The sequence below is a fragment of the Tachysurus vachellii genome, chromosome 11 (genome assembly GCF_030014155.1).
Source record: "Tachysurus vachellii isolate PV-2020 chromosome 11, HZAU_Pvac_v1, whole genome shotgun sequence".
In the NCBI taxonomy this organism is placed as follows: domain Eukaryota; kingdom Metazoa; phylum Chordata; class Actinopteri; order Siluriformes; family Bagridae; genus Tachysurus; species Tachysurus vachellii.
In genome coordinates this window covers 7,917,976-7,923,975 of record NC_083470.1, presented here as the reverse complement: position 1 = coordinate 7,923,975, position 6,000 = coordinate 7,917,976, and positions in this window count along the sequence as shown.

The following is a 6,000-nucleotide window of genomic DNA, read 5'->3' as shown; positions in this document are numbered from 1 at the left end:
TGTGATGTGACTCACAAATTGATTTTGAAGCATTAATGTGAATAACATCTTTGTTCCCAATCTCCATTTAAAACGATTGATTGCTACACCCATCTCCATCATTACTACTTCATAGTTAAAAGCCTCCACCTATGTATGATAAGAGCAATGTAACTCTGCAAGGAAGAAATTACATTTACCCCAATTTATTTGTATTTAAGTTATCTTTTAATGTACTTAATGTAAAGTAACAGCTGCTACCCATCATGACCTTGTCAATATAAACCCATATTTAAAGCCATCTAATCACACTGTGACAGCATAAATCTGTAACTGGTGTGGGTAATGTGGAACACAGGAGCTATGCCTTTCATAATGATGGACAGATGGTTTCACTGGAAGCATCATTTTAATGAAAAGTGCTGCACAGACTATTTATATATAATGCACGACCGTACATAGTATTGATATTACTATTTAGTTATATATTAAAACATGACAATAGTCTTGATAGGGGGGCACGGTGGCTTAGTGGTTAGCACGTTTGCCTCACACCTCCAGGGTCGGGGTTCGATTCCCGCCTCCGCCTTGTGTGTGTGGAGTTTGCATGTTCTCCCTGTGCCTCGGGGGTTTCCTCCGGGTACTCCGGTTTCCTCCCCCGGTCCAAAGACATGCATGGTAGGTTGATTGGCATCTCTGGAAAAAATTGTCCCTAGTGTGTGATTGCGTGAGTGAATGAGAGTGTATGTGTGTGCCCTGTGATGGGTTGGCACTCCGTCCAGGGTGAATCCTGCCTTGATGCCTGAGATAGGCACAGGCTACCCGTGTGTGTGTGTGTGTGCCCTGCGATGCGTTGGCACTCCGTCCAGGGTGTATCCTGCCTTGATGCCCGATGATGCCTGAGATAGGCACAGGCTCCCCGTGACCCGAGGTAGTTCGGATAAGCGGTAGAAGATGAATGAATGAATGAATGAATAGTCTTGATAAATGCAATGAATTTGTTTCATGGTTAATTCATGGCTCATGGAGATTGAATGTACATTTTCATTTGCTTTTATGTTGTCCAGAGACAAATTATTTATTACTTTCCTCATGTTGGAAATATGAGGGCTATAAAGTTCCAGTAATCACATCTTTAGTCAGTTTGCTTCACATTTGATGAAGATAGATAACATTGAATTATTTGGAATACCAGTTCTTCCTAATAGTGTGTTAGCAGCACGTGTTCCTGGATTTCTAACATTATTGTGCTTATGCCTTTTCATTTCTCTCTAAATCAAGACTAAGTGGGATCTCTAAGTGGGATCTAATTTTATCTGGTGTGAAAGATATTAATGCAAATCATATTAATCTATGCTTCCATGACAGACACATGCTTAATTCTCTGGCTAAGGGATGAGAATCTAAGGGGCTGAGCTTCACAAGGGATACTTGGCCTCAGGATAGATTCGATTAGGAGTAGAGATTTAAAGGCAGGACTAGAAACTAAATGGAGCAGGAGCTACTGTATATGCCTTAAGAAGTCAGATGGGAGCAAGAGCTTGTACACCATAGACTACAGGTTAGGAAGGGTTTGTACGCTTCAGGATAGCAGGAATAGGATCTGAAGGAACAGGTCTGTTGGCCAAAAATGGCAGGAGATTGATCCATGATCCATGTCAGGACATGGGTTTGTAGGCTTCAAGATGTATTTGTTTTGGAGCAGGAACTACATTTACACCACAGGATGGCAAAAGTAGGATCTACAGTCATCTTAGACTTTCTTTTTAGGGATAAATACAAATAAACTGAAATATCTAAAACCTCATATTAAATCTTGAACTTTGAGACGATATACGTTGTTAAAAAATGCAATACAGATTTAATATAATCGAATTAATAAGTCTCAATAGGACTGGAGTGAGATCAGTATACAAACGAGCAGTGATTTGTAGACCAAGGTTGCCAGCTGTAAGATTTTAAAGCAATCAAGAGCTCTGTGTGTCAAAATAACAGGAGTTTGTGGAGCTCAGGATGATGGAGAATTGGCTTGTGGCCTTCAGGATGAAAATTGGGCCTCATGGTCAAATCTATTGGAGGTAGAGGCTCGTGGACCACAGGATAAAATGAGCTGGATCTAAAGATAGCAGGGGTTTCTCTCAGAACAGCAGAATCAAGTTAGGAGCTTCAAGATAAAAGTGGGCTTCAGGATAGGAATTGGAATTGATTGGGAGCAGGAACCTCTGGAGCACAGGATTGTAGAAGTAGAATCTAGGACCTTGTAGACCTCATGATCAAGGTAGATGCATGGTCTTGCGTGGGACTGCAAGTAGGACATTAAAAGGAGAACTGTTTATGACAGTGAAGTGGCATAGCATGTTTATGAGTGGCCTAATTAGTTGAACATAAAACTACAAGGTGAGAGCCAAGAGCAGTCTATTACTTTGTCAACAGACTTGTTAACAGAAAATATGGTAATAAAAAATACAATTCATAAGCTCTGTTTTTATAACAGCAACTCATGAAAACATATCAATGTGAGTCTCATTACATTTGCACTCCTGGAATGGTGCTAGATACTTTATGAAAATCCTGTGCTGTCAGTCAAATAAAATGGTGAGCTAACTGTGTGCTGCTTGTGAAGTAGAAGTGTGAGTGACAGAAAAAGGGAATGGTGCTGTGGGAATGAAAGGCTTTGGCTTTAGATTACGGCTTGCCAGAATTACATAAGCCCTGATTAACACATCTGTATATGTGTCTGTCCTGCCTCCAGTTTTCTTGCCGCTCACAACCAAGTGTGAATTATTGCCTAAATCTGTGTTGAAGTATTCATATCCGTCGATCCAACCAAACATTTAAAAGCACAAGAGCTCTGGAAGGATGTACAGTGTACTGAAATGTGAGATGAGTGCTTGATGGATTTGACATTGGTCTTTTTTTGTATCTCTTTCTCTCGCTCCCTTCTCTCTCTCTCTCTCTCTCTCTCTCTCTCTCTCTCTCTCTCTCTACATTGCTCATGATAATGGTGTCTGCCAAGTGCCGTAAATGTAAATGTAAAAGTCTCTCTTTTTATTGTGTATATTTGTGTTATGTTGGTCTACATGAAGAAGGAGAAGCAGCGGAACAAAAGGATTTCTTCAGGGACTGTGACTCCGAGGCAGCAGTGCTAATGCTGAGTCACACATTGGCCTTCTTAAGGGATTTTTCCCCCCTCTCCCCACGCTGCATACACTCTGCCTTGCTCATGAAAGCCTGCTTAAAGTGTTTAATTATATTATGTAAGCTGACTGATCAAGGAAACATATTGAGAGGCTCCTCTTGAGCACATCACTTTGTGTGGGGGGATTTCAGGCTCTTATCCTCAAGCCTCAGCGCTCTCTCTCTCTCTCTCTCTCTCTCTCTCTCTCTCTCTCTCTCTCTCTCACTCTCTCTCTCTAGCTTGTCTTTCTTTTTGGCTTTCTCTTTATTCTTTCTTTCTGATCACTCACTTGCATGTTCTCTCTCTCTCCCTCTCTCTCTGTTATTCCTTGCACCTGCACATCAATGAGTGCTATTCCTCCATCTTAGCCTTGAACATTCACAGCTCCTTACAAGAATCTCTGATATCTCTATATCTTAAAGCAAGATTTCCTCTTAATTATGATCCCTAAAATGCCTGCCGTTCCAACCTGACATTATTAGAGTATATAGTACATGCCTGCAAATTATATCGCAAAAGGTATGATTATATGTATATTTCATAATCTCGAATTGCTTATATTGCAAGTTTTCATAGTAATATTGGATGAAGAGTAGCATTAAAATTCCATGGTGCTTTTCAGTGCTAAAACTAAACTTGTGTACATTTTTGCTTCACCACATAAAAGCAGAGAGAGGCCAAAGTATTATTCATTCCATGTCTCAGCAATCAATGTCATCCACATCCAATATGAAGTGTGAAGCACTGCTGCTTCCATAATGTGTGTGTGTGTGTGTGTGTGTGTGAGAGAGAGAGAGAGAGAGAGAGAGAGAGAGAGTTGTTCTTATGACTAGATAAGTTGGGACATCCCCATGTGAGCCTGATACTGTATATCTGGTTTGCTGACAGTTTATATATTTTAAACAGTGCAACTGCCATGTTTTGATTGTGAAATGCTGTCATCTTCTCAAATAACAAATGGAACATCAACAGATGGTAAAAGACAGTCCTTTTACATTTCAACTGAGACTCATTCCTGTAAAAAGATTGTTCGAGCTGCCAGATGATCAAAAAACCTTAAACGTACATCCTCTGATTAAATAGGTGAAATGAAACCTTTTTAATTGGCAGTTCTGAAGTCTTGAATCTGATTAGTAAGAAGGTGATTCTTTTTCTAGAACAACAGCTGATAGGTGTGTCAGCTATAATTCAGGTTTAAATTAATTATATTCATGCAAACATTACTCTCACTCACTCATTTTCTACCGCTTATCCGAACTACCTCGGGTCACGGGGAGCCTGTGCCTATTTCAGGCGTCATCGGGCATCAAGGCAGGATACACCCTGGACGGAGTGCCAACCCATCACAGGGCACACACACACACACTCTCATTCACTCACGCACTCACACACTACGGACAATTTTCCAGAGATGCCAATCAACCTACCATGCATGTCTTTGGACCGGGGGAGGAAACCGGAGTACCCGGAGGAAACCCCCGAGGCACGGGGAGAACATGCAAACTCCACACACACAAGGCGGAGGCGGGAATCGAAACCCGACCCTGGAGGTGTGAGGCGAATGTGCTAACCACTAAGCCACCGTGCCCCCCTCTGCAAACATTATAATATGTTATTTACATATAACTATTTCACATGGACTTTTGTAAGCTTTTCACCCAAAGAAACTACAGTGCAAAGGTCTTTGCATGTTCTATTACTCTGAGTCATTTACAGAACTTACCCAGGGCCCCAGTCGTGGAAGCATGGTGGAGCTGGGTTTTGAACTTACCATATCGTCGCTGTCGGGCGGAATCCTCGTATTTCCAAAACCGATATTTTTCAGGAAATTAAAAAAACGCCGTACCTTATCTGCAGTGCACAGGGTTTAGTCCGTGTTGCAGTGGATTGTCTTGCGCTAAATTCCTGTCCTCAGACGAGCACCAGAACTAGCGGGGGGTCAAGACTTTTTTTTCTTTGAGCCCAGTGTTTTGAAGACATTTACCTCAGAAGACGTGTTGATTCGTTGCGACTCTTCTTGAGGAGAAATATGCCGCGAAGCTCTCCCGCGGAGTGAGGAAGAGGTGGACAGTTGAAGTGTCCAATGGAGTTATGAGATTTGCTCTCAAGCTATTTTCAAGACTTTAGATTGGTTAATAACTTGTAAAAATAACAGACCCACGTGGGGACTGACCAATAGCATCGATATGTGAAAAAATATGAAATTGACCGAATTTGGACATACGAGGTTTCCGCCCGACAGCGACGATATGCTGATCTGTAATCCAATGCCTTAACCACTGAGATACCACATTCCCAAAAAAAATAAAAGCTGGTTACATTTGCAGATGATTAAACTGAATCATCACACAGTCATCAACAGAACTGTGACCGGAGATGTTATAAATAACATGAGAACAGGCTGACACACCGGAGGAACCAATGCAAAAAGGAGCCATGTATTTCCCAGTAAGCTAAGCCTTACAAGTCGACTGCACAATAATTACATCTCTCGAGAATCCAGATGAAAAAAAAAGTTTCAAAACCCAAAGAACTAGCAGTTCATGAGGGAAAATATTTCACAAGGAACGGATTTAATTCCTACTCAGAAAACAGAATTATTCTTCACTAGCGAAGGAGAAGAAAGGATTATGCAGGTCCTTTGTCAACTTCATACCAATGTTGCACATCCTGTGTTTTTCATAAGTGTTAAAATCAAAAGATTTCATATATAAAATCAGAAAATTTTGCTGTGTGAAGCAGGACTACTTTTACAGTAGCTACTGTTTATAGTATTATCCAGCTTCTATTAAGCCACTAAATTTAGACCCCAGGAATAGCAATTAAATATGTTAGTACAATTT